The sequence below is a fragment of the Xyrauchen texanus genome, chromosome 43 (genome assembly GCF_025860055.1).
Source record: "Xyrauchen texanus isolate HMW12.3.18 chromosome 43, RBS_HiC_50CHRs, whole genome shotgun sequence".
In the NCBI taxonomy this organism is placed as follows: Eukaryota; Metazoa; Chordata; class Actinopteri; order Cypriniformes; family Catostomidae; genus Xyrauchen; species Xyrauchen texanus.
In genome coordinates this window covers 5,156,056-5,169,071 of record NC_068318.1, presented here as the reverse complement: position 1 = coordinate 5,169,071, position 13,016 = coordinate 5,156,056, and the positions used below count along the sequence as shown (strand labels likewise).

Here is a 13,016-nt window from a genome sequence, read left to right as displayed (position 1 = left end):
ACTTTCATGTTACTGACATGACGTCATATTGGATTTCAACACTGTTTATTTTTATTATTATTTAATTTGATAGTAAATAACAATAACATTGTATTGAATTCAGTGAATTGAATTGATTAAATTATTTCTAGAAAGAGTTTGGAGTTGTGTTGATGTGAGATACAGTGAGTATATTTCACTCATCCAGTTGTGTGTGTGTGTCTCTGGTGTTCATTTTCACACAGACACACACACTGAGGAATCAGGATAAACTGTAAATCCAGCATAGAGTGGTTCAGTGAATGTGCTGAAGAATGTGTGTAAGTGTGTGAGTGTGTGTGTGTCAGAGATGCTGTAGAAGGACAGAATGCCGGCGGGACAGTCCACATACACTCCGACTCTCTTACAGTCGTATGAAGGGTGACTTATGTCAGTGATTTTTTATTGTGACAGACAGTGTATCTGTCATCAGAGCAGAACAGACTCCAGGAGTTTACATTGAGTCCAAACCAACAGTCATGACTCCCTCCTTTCCTGCAGATTCCTTTATATGACACTGATATTTCAGCATCTCCACTCCATTGAGTCTCCCAGTAACAGCGTCCAGTCAGACTCTCTCTACACAGAACCTGAGGATACTCATCAAATCTCTCTGGATGATAAAGATATGACTGACGCTCTCTCACATGTGTCACCTTCCTGTTCCCCTCAGACAGCTTGAGTTCAGTGTGTGCTGTGTTTGAATCCAGTGTGAGATCACAGACATCTGAACACAAGAAGAGAAAAAACACTTCTAACACAACAATCACTAAAGTGTGTGTGTGTACCTACATTTGCGTGGTCCTGCTGTAATCCTGAACTCTCCTCCATGATCCACACTATAAAAACACAAACACACACAAATGACATCACATTCAGCTCACCTGAAACACAATTCACACATCTGTGATGAAATGCATTGTGGGAAATAAAGTTTGAGACTCAAAATAAGTTTATTGTTGTGATTGTAATTGTTGTGTATTCTTACATGGATCTTGAAACAAATTAAAATAGTTTGAATATTTATTTGTTTGCTTGATCAATGTTTATGGACTGTACAACTCTGTGAATCTTGTGTATTGACTGTACAACTCTGTGAATCTTGTGCATAGACTGTACGACTCTGTGAATCTTGTGTATTGACTGTACGACTGTGAATTTTGTGTACAGACACTAAAACTCTTGACTTATTATTTTTTCGGTTTCTCTTTTTTCTTCCTTTATGTATTATTTTGCTTTGTGTATAAATGTATTAATTTAATTTTGAGTGTAATATACTTTTCGATTTAGGGAGTTTTTAGACTTCGTGGCGGAGGCCTGAGATGGAGGCTCACCCAAGTGGAGGTGTCACCTCACTCTCACTCCGTCATGGATTCAGGTGTGTACCTGAATTGGATTCTAAAGTGGAAGATGTGCTTGTTGCTTTTGGTGAATAAATTGGATATGGTATATAATTTCAGCATCAAGGATGAACAAAGCAGTGGTGGTTTTTCTCAAAGATGAAAGGTTGGTGAGTAAACTAATTGAAATTGGCGTTTGGCTGAATGGAGCGTGTACTGTTGTGACCCCTTTCATATTAAACAGTGACATTGAAAAAGAATTAATGAGGTTTGGAAAAATATCCAGTGAAGTGAAAATAATTCCGTTGAGGTGTAGGAGTGAAGCATTGAAACACGTGTTGTCTTTTAGGCGTCAGGTGTTTATGTTTCTTGATCAACAATCGCTAGACATTTATTTCCGAATCAAACACGAAGGTAAATCATATATGATTTTTCGCAAGTACCAGAAATCTGAAATGTTTCGAATGCGGAGACGTTGGACATAAAAAGATCGCTTGCCCACACAATAAAACGCACCTAGAGAAAAATGCTAATGATATTGTAATTTCTAGTGTACAGAAAGGAGAAAATATAGAGATTAGGAAGGAACCAAATAAAACAACAATTAATGGGAAAAACAAAGATGAAAATGGAGATGAGTTATCAGAAGAAAACAAACTAAACTGGCAGTGTAGTTGGTAATTGTACTGAAAAGAGAAAATTTGAGTGTAGGTGCTGATGATGGCAATGATGGAGATGAAGAGGGTCTTCATGCTAAGTTACCAAGGGTTGTGACAAATGATGCACAAAACACTGGGCAGATTTTGTTTTGTCCCAGATTAGAGAATTCTTCCCTGATACAAATTTTTTTTTTCAATCAGTTGTGAAAAAACAGACTGCAAGTTATGATGAATTAGGCAGAAGAAAAAGATTTAGATTTAAAAAAAATTGTAAAGGAATTGAGAAGAAAAATGGCCCTTGAAAAAGGTTTAACAACTCCTTTGTGAAATAATTTGGGGCGTATTCTCTGTCTTTCTCTTTGTTGATCCTTCTTTTTTCTTTCTTGATCTTTCCTTTCTTTCGATGGGGAGTATTAAGATAGGAACAATTAATATTAATGGAGGAAGGGATAGTAAAAGAAGAGCAGTGTTGAAAGAATATATTGAAAATAAAGATATTGAAAGATAGAATGGAAGAAGTGGCTCTAATAATAAGGATGGTGTTGCTATTGTGTTCTCAAAGAAAATTAGCACAACTTTGGTATCAAGTGATGAAATAGAGAAAGGTCAGATTTTGTCTGTTCACGTTAATTTAATGGGTTTTTCTTTTGTGTTTGTTAATGTCTATGCACCCAATAATAGAGCAGAAAGGATAAAGGTCTTTAAAAATTGCCAAAGTTAGAGAATTGTGATAAAAATGATTTTCTAGTTCGCTGTCCTTTTCTGCATGCCCATTCGGCACGTTTCGCTGCCGACCCACCGGCCTGCTCGGTTTTCCCGATGACCAGTCCGGCCCTGATCGGCCCCAAAGTGCTTCGGCCCACCGGGAAAATGCCCTGTATGCCAGATTACCAGTCCAAAATTATACAACCAATGCAAATGATTGTTTTAAAAACTGTTATGGAATTGAAAAATCAAATCAATTGAAAGAAGTCTAATGAACCAAAATGGTGAATCAACTGAAAGACTGAATGAAAAAAGGAAGGCTTTGGCCTCACTTCTCCATGAATGAGCTAAGAAAGCTTTAATAAGAGCTTGCTTCCTTTCTCTGGTAGAGATGTATGCATCAAGTTCATTCTTTTTTAGTTTTGAAAAGAGGGAAGGAGCGCGGACGTCGATGCTACATCTAAAGAAATAAGATGGAACTGTGACAATTAATCCTAAAGAAATGAGAACAATGGCCTTTGTTTTTTTATACAGAACTTTTTTCGGATGGTCCTTGTGATATTGGCTGTATGGATGACCTTTTAAAAGATTTACCAAAGTTGACTGATAAACAGAGGAATCAACTGGAATTTACATTTACATTTATGCATTTGGCAGACGCTTTTATCCAAAGCGACTTACAGTGCATTTATTACAGGGACAATCCCCCCGGAGTAACCTGGATTAAGTGTCTTGCTCAAGGACACAATGGTGGTGTCTGTGGAGATCGAACCAGCGACCTTCTGATTACCAGTTATGTACTTTAGTCCACTACGCCACCACCACTCCATACTTGGCAATTTGAAATTGACATTGATGAAATAACAAAGGCTATTAATCAGCTATCCATTGGACATGCACCTGGAATTGATGGACTTCCTGCCAAATTTTATAAACCGTTTTGGGGCTTATTAAAAGATTTTCTTGAGGTTTTTAAATCATCTTACAGGACAAAAGAACTGCCAACAAGCTGTAGAAGAGCCGTTTTGTCTTTGTTACCAAAGAAAGGCGATCTTGGTCACAATTTTGTGTACTGACTATAAAATCTTAGCGAAATGTCTTTCAAATAGATTGAAATTGTTTTTAGAACATATAGTAAATGATTATTATTTTCATTTAAATTATTATTGTATTCCTGACAGAACTATAATGGATAACATCTTTCTTGTTTGTGATTTAATAGATATTGCAAGAATAGATGGTGACACGCGGTGGTGAGGTCACTCTGCTTACATTTAATATATAATTTAGCATCTATAAATGTAATTAATGTTAACAAATTATACATCTTTTCAAAGGTCTAAGGGTTCAACATTGATATCCGATCTCTGTTTCACAATAGCAATGCTCCAGAAACAGCAATTTAGTTATTTGTGCCAGGAGTACAAATGAAAATGTCTCGGGTTACGTATGTATCCCTTGTTCCCTGAAAAAAGCGGAACGAGTTTGTGATGCGGCAATACTAGTTGTGACCGAGCTGTGAATATGTGTGTAACACGTCAATGAACATTGACCGGAATTTATAGCCTCAGCTGATGTAATCATTAGATGCACCTGTGGCCAGGCTATAAATGGATGCATCCCAGTGCAGCAAAATAGCGTAGCATCTTGTTCCGCTTTTTTCAGGGAACAAGGGTTACATATGTAACCCGAGACGTTCCCTTTACAAAAAGTTTCACTATGATGCTGCGCTTTTCTAAGCGCTTTTGGGAATGCAATACCCACGCCGCCGCACTGGGGCTGTCCGGACACCTACGGTTGTGAAGTGTGCTCACAAGAATGCGAGAGGTCTCAAACATGATCTTGAGATGTCGACTCAAGGGCGTAAGAGCCCGGAGTAGCATAAACATCTAAACCATAAAATTTGATGAATGTGTGCAGAGAGGACCAGCCTGCCGCATCACAAACTTGTTCAGACATGAGCTTGAGATGTCGACTCAAGGGCATAAGAGCCCGGAGTGGCAAGAACATCCAAACTATAAAAGTCTAATGAATATGTGCGGAGAGGACCAACCTGCCGCACCACAAACTTGCTGCAGAGGGAGACCTCTAGCCAAGGCTTTAAAGGAGGAGAGCCCTCTGGTAGAGTGCGCCCTAAAACCTACTGGCGAAGCTTGACCGCGCACCTCGTAGGCCCGGGCAGTAATGTCCATCACCCAAAGTGACATAGTCTGCCAGGAGGTGACCGCCACCCAGTCACGGCTTTCAAGTGAAGAATTGCTGCCCTGAATTTACGCCACTAGCAAATGCGGTGGACATAAGTCTGAAGGGTACAGACTGGACAAAGTCTGAGAAGTCTTAGCTGCTCCGGCGTTACAAACTGCAGGGAGCCATTTAGGTAGTCAGGGTGAGGGTGCAAAGAATGCTTTTGGTCATACCTGGGGCAACTCAAAACAGGCCAGCAAAAGAGACAGAGCCTGTAGGTACCCAAGTCTCCTTAGAGATGTAATTTCCATAAGGAAAACCATCTTGAGACTCAGAAGTCTACCAAACGCTGACTCTAGAGGTTAAAAAGGGGGGTCTTACCCTATGAAGAGGTCCTAGCAAGGATGCCTCTTAGAGGGCACCCCGCCCACCAAGGCATGGCAAACCGAAGTGGAGGCCACATAGAACCTGGCAGTGGCGAGGCAAGTGCCCGCTGCCAGTTCTTTCTACGGAAAATCCAGAACTGAAGCAGACTGGCAGTTAGCTGGTTCTGTAATATGAACCTATTAGAAGGAAACGCATGCAGCCGCATTTGTGCCATGTATGCGCCACCACGATCGGGGGGGGGCTGTGTGACTTGGGGAGAAGTAGAGGAGACATTGCGCTATCAACAGAGGCGAAGAGGTCCTCTTCTGCCCTGTAAAATCTACCCAGATCAGTTCCAAGTGGAGGGAGCCCTAGCACTTGAAATGGTCTCGATAACCTCAGGAGAAAGCCCTGTGAACCTCAGTTGGTACCCTATAGGGGCCAAGCATGAAAGGTTTCACAATTCGGGGCGGGGATGAATATGTCCCCTGAGCCTGAGAAAGAAGGTCCTCCCTGTTCGGAATCGCCAAAGGTGAACCGTCGAGGAGAGATATTAACTCCGAGAACCTCAGGAGGAAGTATTTCAGGGCCAGAAATACAGCCATCAACTCGAGACAGTGACTGTGACAACCGAGCTGAAGACCCTCCTATCCCCTTAAGCTAGAAGACCACTTAAGGCCGCTTCCCAGCCCATCAGGGAGGCGTCTGTCATTAGCAGCCTGCGACAACAAGACGCACCAAGAGTGGGACCAAAGACAAAAAAAAAAACGGGGTCTGAACCACATAGAAAGGGAATGAAGTCCAAGGTGCATAACCCTTATTAGCCTAGGGGTTTTGGCCCTTTGAAGAAATCCCCTGGCTTTGAGCCACAACAAAAACAGTCTCATGAGCCGAAGGTCCAGAGGGATCATCAAGGACGTGGTCGCCCTGAGACCTGGAAATCATTGATACTGATAACAGTGCAACCTTGACCTTGCCTGACTTTGCTCAGGGTGATCTGAATGGACTCAATTCTAGCGGGAGACAGTTGTGCCCGCATTGTGACTGAACTCCAAACGATGCCCTGATAGACAGTGTTCTGAGTGGGAGAGAGGACGCTTTCCTTGGCATTGAGCCTCAACCCCAGAGAAACCAGATGAACTAAGACGATATTTACATTTACATTTATGCATTTGGCAAACGAGACGTAGGGCTTGAGACACGATCGTCTTGATAGGCAGCATCTAGGACTTGGAACACCCAGACTGGGCAGTTCAAGCTTTAAGATCTAAGCCAGACGCCACCCCTCACCCTCCATGGGAAGCAGGAAGTACTTAGTGTAATAACCTAACTCTCTCTCTCTGGAAGGGGAACACATTCCATGGCCCCTTTAACCAGGAGATTTGCTTTTCACAGTAGACATTTTTTTTTACCGGTTTACGGTAGTGAGAACCACGCCGTTGAAACATGGAAGGCGGCGGTGAATTAAATCCTGATGCCCTTTCCTACTGTTTTTAAGACCCACAGAAAAAGTATATATCTGGCAGAAGTTGTCGAGTGTTTCGCGTCCTGAATAAATGCAGAGAACAGCGAAAACACCCAACTTTTGATGGGAGTCTCTGCCACCCTAAACACCAAGAGGTGGTGGGAATGGAGAGGCTTCGAGGGGGTACCGGGAGGGGTGAAGTGAAGCACACACCCCATCCCGAGGGGAGCTACCCCCTAAATCTAGGTGCAAGACCATCAGGGGTTTCTCTTTTTAGAAATTACGGTCCTGAGGTCTTGCTTCGGGGGCTGCCAAGGGCGACGAGACTGTCCCCAATCCCTGGGAGGAGGAGCACGACTCGCCACGCTTTGCTTTTGTGCCTCCCTTCTAACAGGACCGAGTCGGGTCTGGGGGGCCGAAGGACCCGCCCCCTGAGTTTGGCGAGGGAGGAACTGCCCGAAGGCTTCCTCATGGCTTTTCACCTCCTGGAACCTGGAGATAACCATGGTCATGGCGTCTCCGAATAGGCCAGTGGGCGAAACCGGGGCATCAAGGAGGAAAACTTTGTCCTTATCCTTGATGCCTGAAAGGTTGAGCCAAAGGTGCCTCTCCGCGTGACCAAGGCAGACATAGACCGGCCAATAGCACAGGCTGTTTGCTTGGTCGCGTGGAGAGAAAGATCTGTGGCTCGGCGAAACTCAGAGAAGGCTTGTTCGTCGAGCACAGCACCCACACTCAGGTCGTCCAGCAGGTCAGCCTGGTACGCCTGTAATACAGCCATAGTGTGCAGAGCAGCACCAGCCTGACCTGCTGCTTGATAAGTCCTTCCCACTAAAGTGGAGGTTGTACTACAAGGCTTTGAGGGGAGAGAGGGCTTTTTGAGTGACGATGCCGAGCCCGCCGAGAGATAGCCCGCAAGCGTCTCTTCGACCGGCAGAATCACTTAATATCCCCGTGCCTCAGCACCCACGATAGTCGAATATAATGACGTCGAGGGTACGTGAACACTGGAAGAATAGGGGTTCCTCCATGAGCGAGAAAGCTCTTCATGGAGGTTATCAAAGAAGGGAAGGGACTGATGAGGTGTTCCCTTCCCCAGATTGCTAGATAAATATTTATCCCCTAATTTGGAGGGTTTGGGAGTCTCTTTTTGGTGTGGCCAGTCCAACTGGAGCCTGGCAACCGCACGAGTAACCACATCGAGCAATTTCTCTGCTGATTTTTTTATCGCAGATGGAAAGCTCTGAGGCGGGAAGAGAATAGCTGTCCCCCTCATGAACCGAAGAGGCATCGGAACGAGCTTCGAGATCATGTGAAGGACCAGCTGGGTTTGGGGAGAGAGCGAGAGAAAGGGACAAACCCGTCTCTTGCTCCTCAGCCAAATCCATGCGAGAGCCCCACGAACTAAGCGTGGATGCTGACTCCCGGAAGCGAGCGAGGTGAGCGCGAAGCACTTTGCCAGAAAGCAAATCGCAGTGCTCGCACCCGCCCTGCTGCAACACGAGAGCAGCGTGCTCTTCCCCCAAACAAACAGAGCAAAACTCATCGTTTGCCCCGGCTTTCAGTCATTCTCTCTTTTAAATATATATATATTATTTTCTTAGAACGAAGAGGAAAGGAGAAAAGGTTCACTGCACACTGCCTAACAAATGCTAACTCCTAGAAGAGGAAAGAAAATTTTGACACGGTTGTAAAACACACACACAGAATCGCTCTGAAAAAAGAGGATCTGACAACACCTGGTGACGCATCCCGATACCCTCACGAAACCTCTTCACTCCTGCCGCCTTTGGTGTTTCAGGTGACAGAGGCTTCCAACAAAGAGTTGGGTGTACCGTTGCTTCCTGCCTTAATCCAGGACGCGGAACACTCAACACCCCCTCAACAGGAAGTCTTAAATTAATACCATCTAAGAGTACTTGGCAGCGTGGAAACTTCTGCCAGATACTTCTATGTGGGTCCTAAGAACAGTAGAAAAGGGTTTGGTGTCGCTGTTTACTTTTAGGATGCTTTTACAAATTTGGGTATGCAGAGTATCAATTTCTTCTTTTTTACCATTTTGTAAAATCTGGATTTTAGGGGTCCCCATACCTCACTGCCATACAGAGCAATTGGTTTGATTATTGCTTTAAGGATTTTTAGCCAGGTTTTAAATGGAATTTCAGTTTGAAATGTATTTTTAATCATGTAGAAGACCCTCATTGCTTTTGCCTTCAGTTCATTCACAGCCAGATTGAAGTTTCCTGTTGAACTTAGTTTTAGTCCCAGATAAGTGTATTTGTGGGTGTGTTGGAGGACTTGGTTTCCTGCTTGAAGGTGTATTTATTTTTCCTACACCTGGATCTATTTTGAAAAATCATTATTCAAATTTTTGCTAGGTTAATTTTAAGAGCCCACGTTTGACTGAATGTCTCTATGATGTCAAGGAGCTGTTGTAGTCCCTCTTTTGTATTTGACAGAAAGACTAAATCATCTGCAAAGAGGAGACATTTAATTTCTGATTCAGTCAGGGTTGGGCCGGATTTTGTAGGTTTTAAGAAGGTTCTGCAATTTTATATTAATAATCGAACAGAATATATTCCCCAGGTTGCTATTGACACATATCCCTATGTAATTGTTTGTGTGGCAGGGCGGAGGGCGGAGCCGGGTTGTGATTTTACACACCCGGTCCCTTATCAGGCTAATCAAGCCTCCGAGAGGGATAAAGGCCGACTGCGGAGGATGGTGCGAAAGAGCGAGAGAACGTTTACGGGCAGCTGACCGACATGTGTGTTTGTGTCTTTTGTTTAAATTTTTCATTAAAATATTATTTATATAGTCAAGCCGGTTCTCGCCTCCTCCTTTCCATAGTTCCCTTTACAGTTTGGCTCAAAATTGTCTCCTTGTTTAAAGATTTAAGGTGTCAGGAAAATACCCTACACTCAAAACAATGTTGAATAATTAAATGATTGCACTTTTGAATTTGTCATTGGTGTATTTGTCATTTCGTGTTATATTCCATCAATGCCTCATGCCATGTTGGGGTTTAATGCATGTAGTCTATCTGTTAGCTCATTTACTGTGTTTGGGAAATCCAGGGGGTTCTGATTGTCTTAAATTTTTTCTTTCAGGATTTCAAATTTAGTTTTTATTTTATTTCGAACAGGTTTTGTTTCAGTTATTTTGTACAGATTTTCAAAGTGTGTTCACCATATGTTCCCATTTTGAATCGCCAGTTCTTCCTGTTGGGGTCTATAGAGAGTGTTCCAATTGTTCCAGAAGTTACTGGTATTTATTGACTCCTCCATTGAAATAATTGTTCTGTATTCTCTTCCTTTTTTGCTCTTAGAGTTTGTAGGTACACTTTAAGAGCTTCCAAGATGGCGGCGCGGTAGCAAGCAGCGGCCACTCCGGATCCAAAATGGTGCTATTTTTGTTAAAAAAAGCCCGACTTTTGTGACACATGGACATCGGAGCAACCGGTGTTCGTGTCTACCATCGCCAGACACTACTGAAATATAAGACTCATGCAAAAACCAAGCTGCATGATGACCTGCAGGAGGCGCTACGCATACTCGGCTTGCTGCGGAGACCAGGCCTTCAGTCCTCGGCGTCGCCTGATGCCGGTGGCCGGGGGAGAGGACGTCGTAAGTGGTGTGCGAGGAAGCGGAAGTGTGGCAAGAGGGCGGGGGTCCATGCTAGGCTAAAAACAAACCCTAGCCGGCCGGCTCTCCCGTCTATCCTGCTCTCAAATGTTTGCTCCCTGGACAATAAACTGGACTATATCCGACTCCAGCAGGCTACACAGCGTGAGTTTAGAGACTGCTGCGTCTTTGTTTTCACGGAGACATGGCTCAGCGACAGAGTTCCGGACGCCGCCATTCAGCTAGATGGGCTCACCTCGTTTCGTGCCGACAGAAATACAGCTCTCTGCGGTAAGACTCGCGGTGGTGGCTTGTGTGTTTACGTCAACACGGAATGGTGCAAGAACTCTATGCTAGTCTCTAGTTACTGTTCATCGCTGTTGGAGCTTGTGACTGTTAGATGCAGACCTTTTTATTTACCATGGGAATTCACCACTGTTTGCATAACTGGAGTTTACATTCCTCCCAGCGCTAACGCTAAGCACTCTGTGAACTGTATGGGGCTATGAGCGAACTGCAGAACACTCACCCCGATGGACTGTTTATTGTCGCCGGAGATTTCAACCATGCAAATCTCAAGACAGTGCTCCCTAAATTCCATCAGTATGTGGACTTTGCAACGAGAGGGGCAAACGCGCTTGATCTTGTTTACACAAACATCCCAGGAGCATACCGGGCGGAGCCCCGCCTCCACCTCGGCTACTGAGACCACATCTCTGTTATGTTAATTCCAGCATACAGACCGCTCGTCACACAAAAACGCTTCAGAAGCAGGTGAAAACCTGGCCAGCAGGAGCCATCTCTGCTCTTCAGGACTGTTTTGAGTGTACTGACTGGCACATGTTCAGGCAAGTGCATTGATGATGTCACTTTCTCCCAGACCATCACCACAAGCTCCAACCAGAAGACGTGGATGACTGCGGAGGTGCGCACGCTGCTGAGGACCCGAGACTCCGCCTTCAAAACAGGCGATAAGGCAGCCCTAAGAACAGCTAGGGCCAAACTGTCCCGGGCCATCAGAGAGGCAAAGCGTGCACACGCCCAGAGAATCCACAGTCACTTCCAGGACAGCAGTGACACTCGGCGCATGTGGCAGGGCATCCAGGCCATTACCAACTACAGGACAACATCAGTTGCCTGTGACAAAAGATGCCTCCCTTCCAGATGCGCTGAACGACTTCTACGCTCTGTTTGAAGTGCGGAATGACGTGGTGGCGAGGAAGACCGCCCCTCCTCCCAACGACCAGGAGCTCTGTCTTACCACGGCGGATGTGAGGAAAACTCTACGTAGAGTCAACCCACAGAAGGCTGCTGGACCAGACAACATTCCTGGCAGAGTGCTCAGAGGATGTGCAGACCAGCTAGCAGATATTCTTACCGACATCTTCAACATCTCTCTGAGCAGTGCCGTCATTCCAACGTGCTTCAAGGCCACCACCATCATCCCCATGCCAAAGAAGTCTTCAGTGTCCTGCCTCAACGACTACCGTCCCGTCGCACTCACACCAATCATCATGAAGTGCTTCGAGAGGCTCGTCATGAGGCACATTAAGACCCAGCTGTCCCCCTCACTAGACCCACTGCAGTTTGCGTATCGTCCAAACCGTTAGCAGCGGCCCTCACCCACCTAGACAAAAAGGACATACGTTCGAATGCTGTTCATAGACTTCAGCTCAGCATTCAACACAATCATTCCTCAGCACCTGATTGGAAAGCTGAACCTGCTGGGCCTGGACACCTCCCTCTGCAACTGGATCCTGGACTTCCTGACTGGGAGACCTCAGTCAATCCAGATCGAGAACAGCATCTCCACCACCACCACACTGAGCACGGGGGCCCCCCAGGGCTGTGTGCTCAGTCCACTGCTGTTCACTCTGCTGACTCACGACTGTGCAGCAATGCACTGCTCGAACCACATCGTCAAGTTCGCTGATGACACGACCGTGGTGGGTCTCATCAGCAAGAACGATGAGTCAGCATACAGAGAGGAGGTGCAGCAGCTAACGGACTGGTTTAGAGCCAACAACCTGTCCCTGAATGTGGACAAAACAAAAGAGATGGTTGTTGACTTTAGGAGAGCACAAGGTGAACACACTCCGCTGAACATCGACGGCTCCTCTGTGGAGATCGTCAAGAGCACCAAATTCCTTGGTGTTCACCTGGCGGAGAACCTCACCTGGTCCCTCAACACCAGCTCTATCACCAAGAAAGCCCAGCAGCATCTCTACTTTCTTTGAAGGCTGAGGAAAGCACATCTCCCACCCCCCATACTCACTACATTCTATAGAGGGACTATTGAGAGCATCCTGAGCAGCTGCATCACTGACTGGTTTGGGACTTGCACCGTTTCGGACCGCAAAGCCCTGCAGAGGATAGTGAGGACAGCTGAGAAGATCATCAGGGTCTCTCTTCCCTCCATCAAAGACATTTACAAAAAACACTGTATCCGCAAAGCAACCAGCATTGTGGACGACCCCACGCACCCCTCACACAAACTCTTTACCCTCCTGCCATCTGGCAAGAGGTACCGAAGCATTCGGGCCCTCATGGCCAGACTGTGTAACAGCTTCTTTCCCCAAGCCATCAGACTCCTCAATACTCAGAGACTGGTTTGACACACACACACACACACACACACACACACACACACACGTGT

The 13,016-nt window shown here is 45.3% G+C and overlaps 1 pseudogene; it reads right to left on the bottom strand.

The window, feature by feature from the left end:
• Positions 1-214: 214 nt before the first annotated feature.
• The window catches only part of LOC127636142 (NACHT, LRR and PYD domains-containing protein 3-like), a 30,334-nt pseudogene continuing 17,532 nt past the window's right edge, over positions 215-13,016 (bottom strand).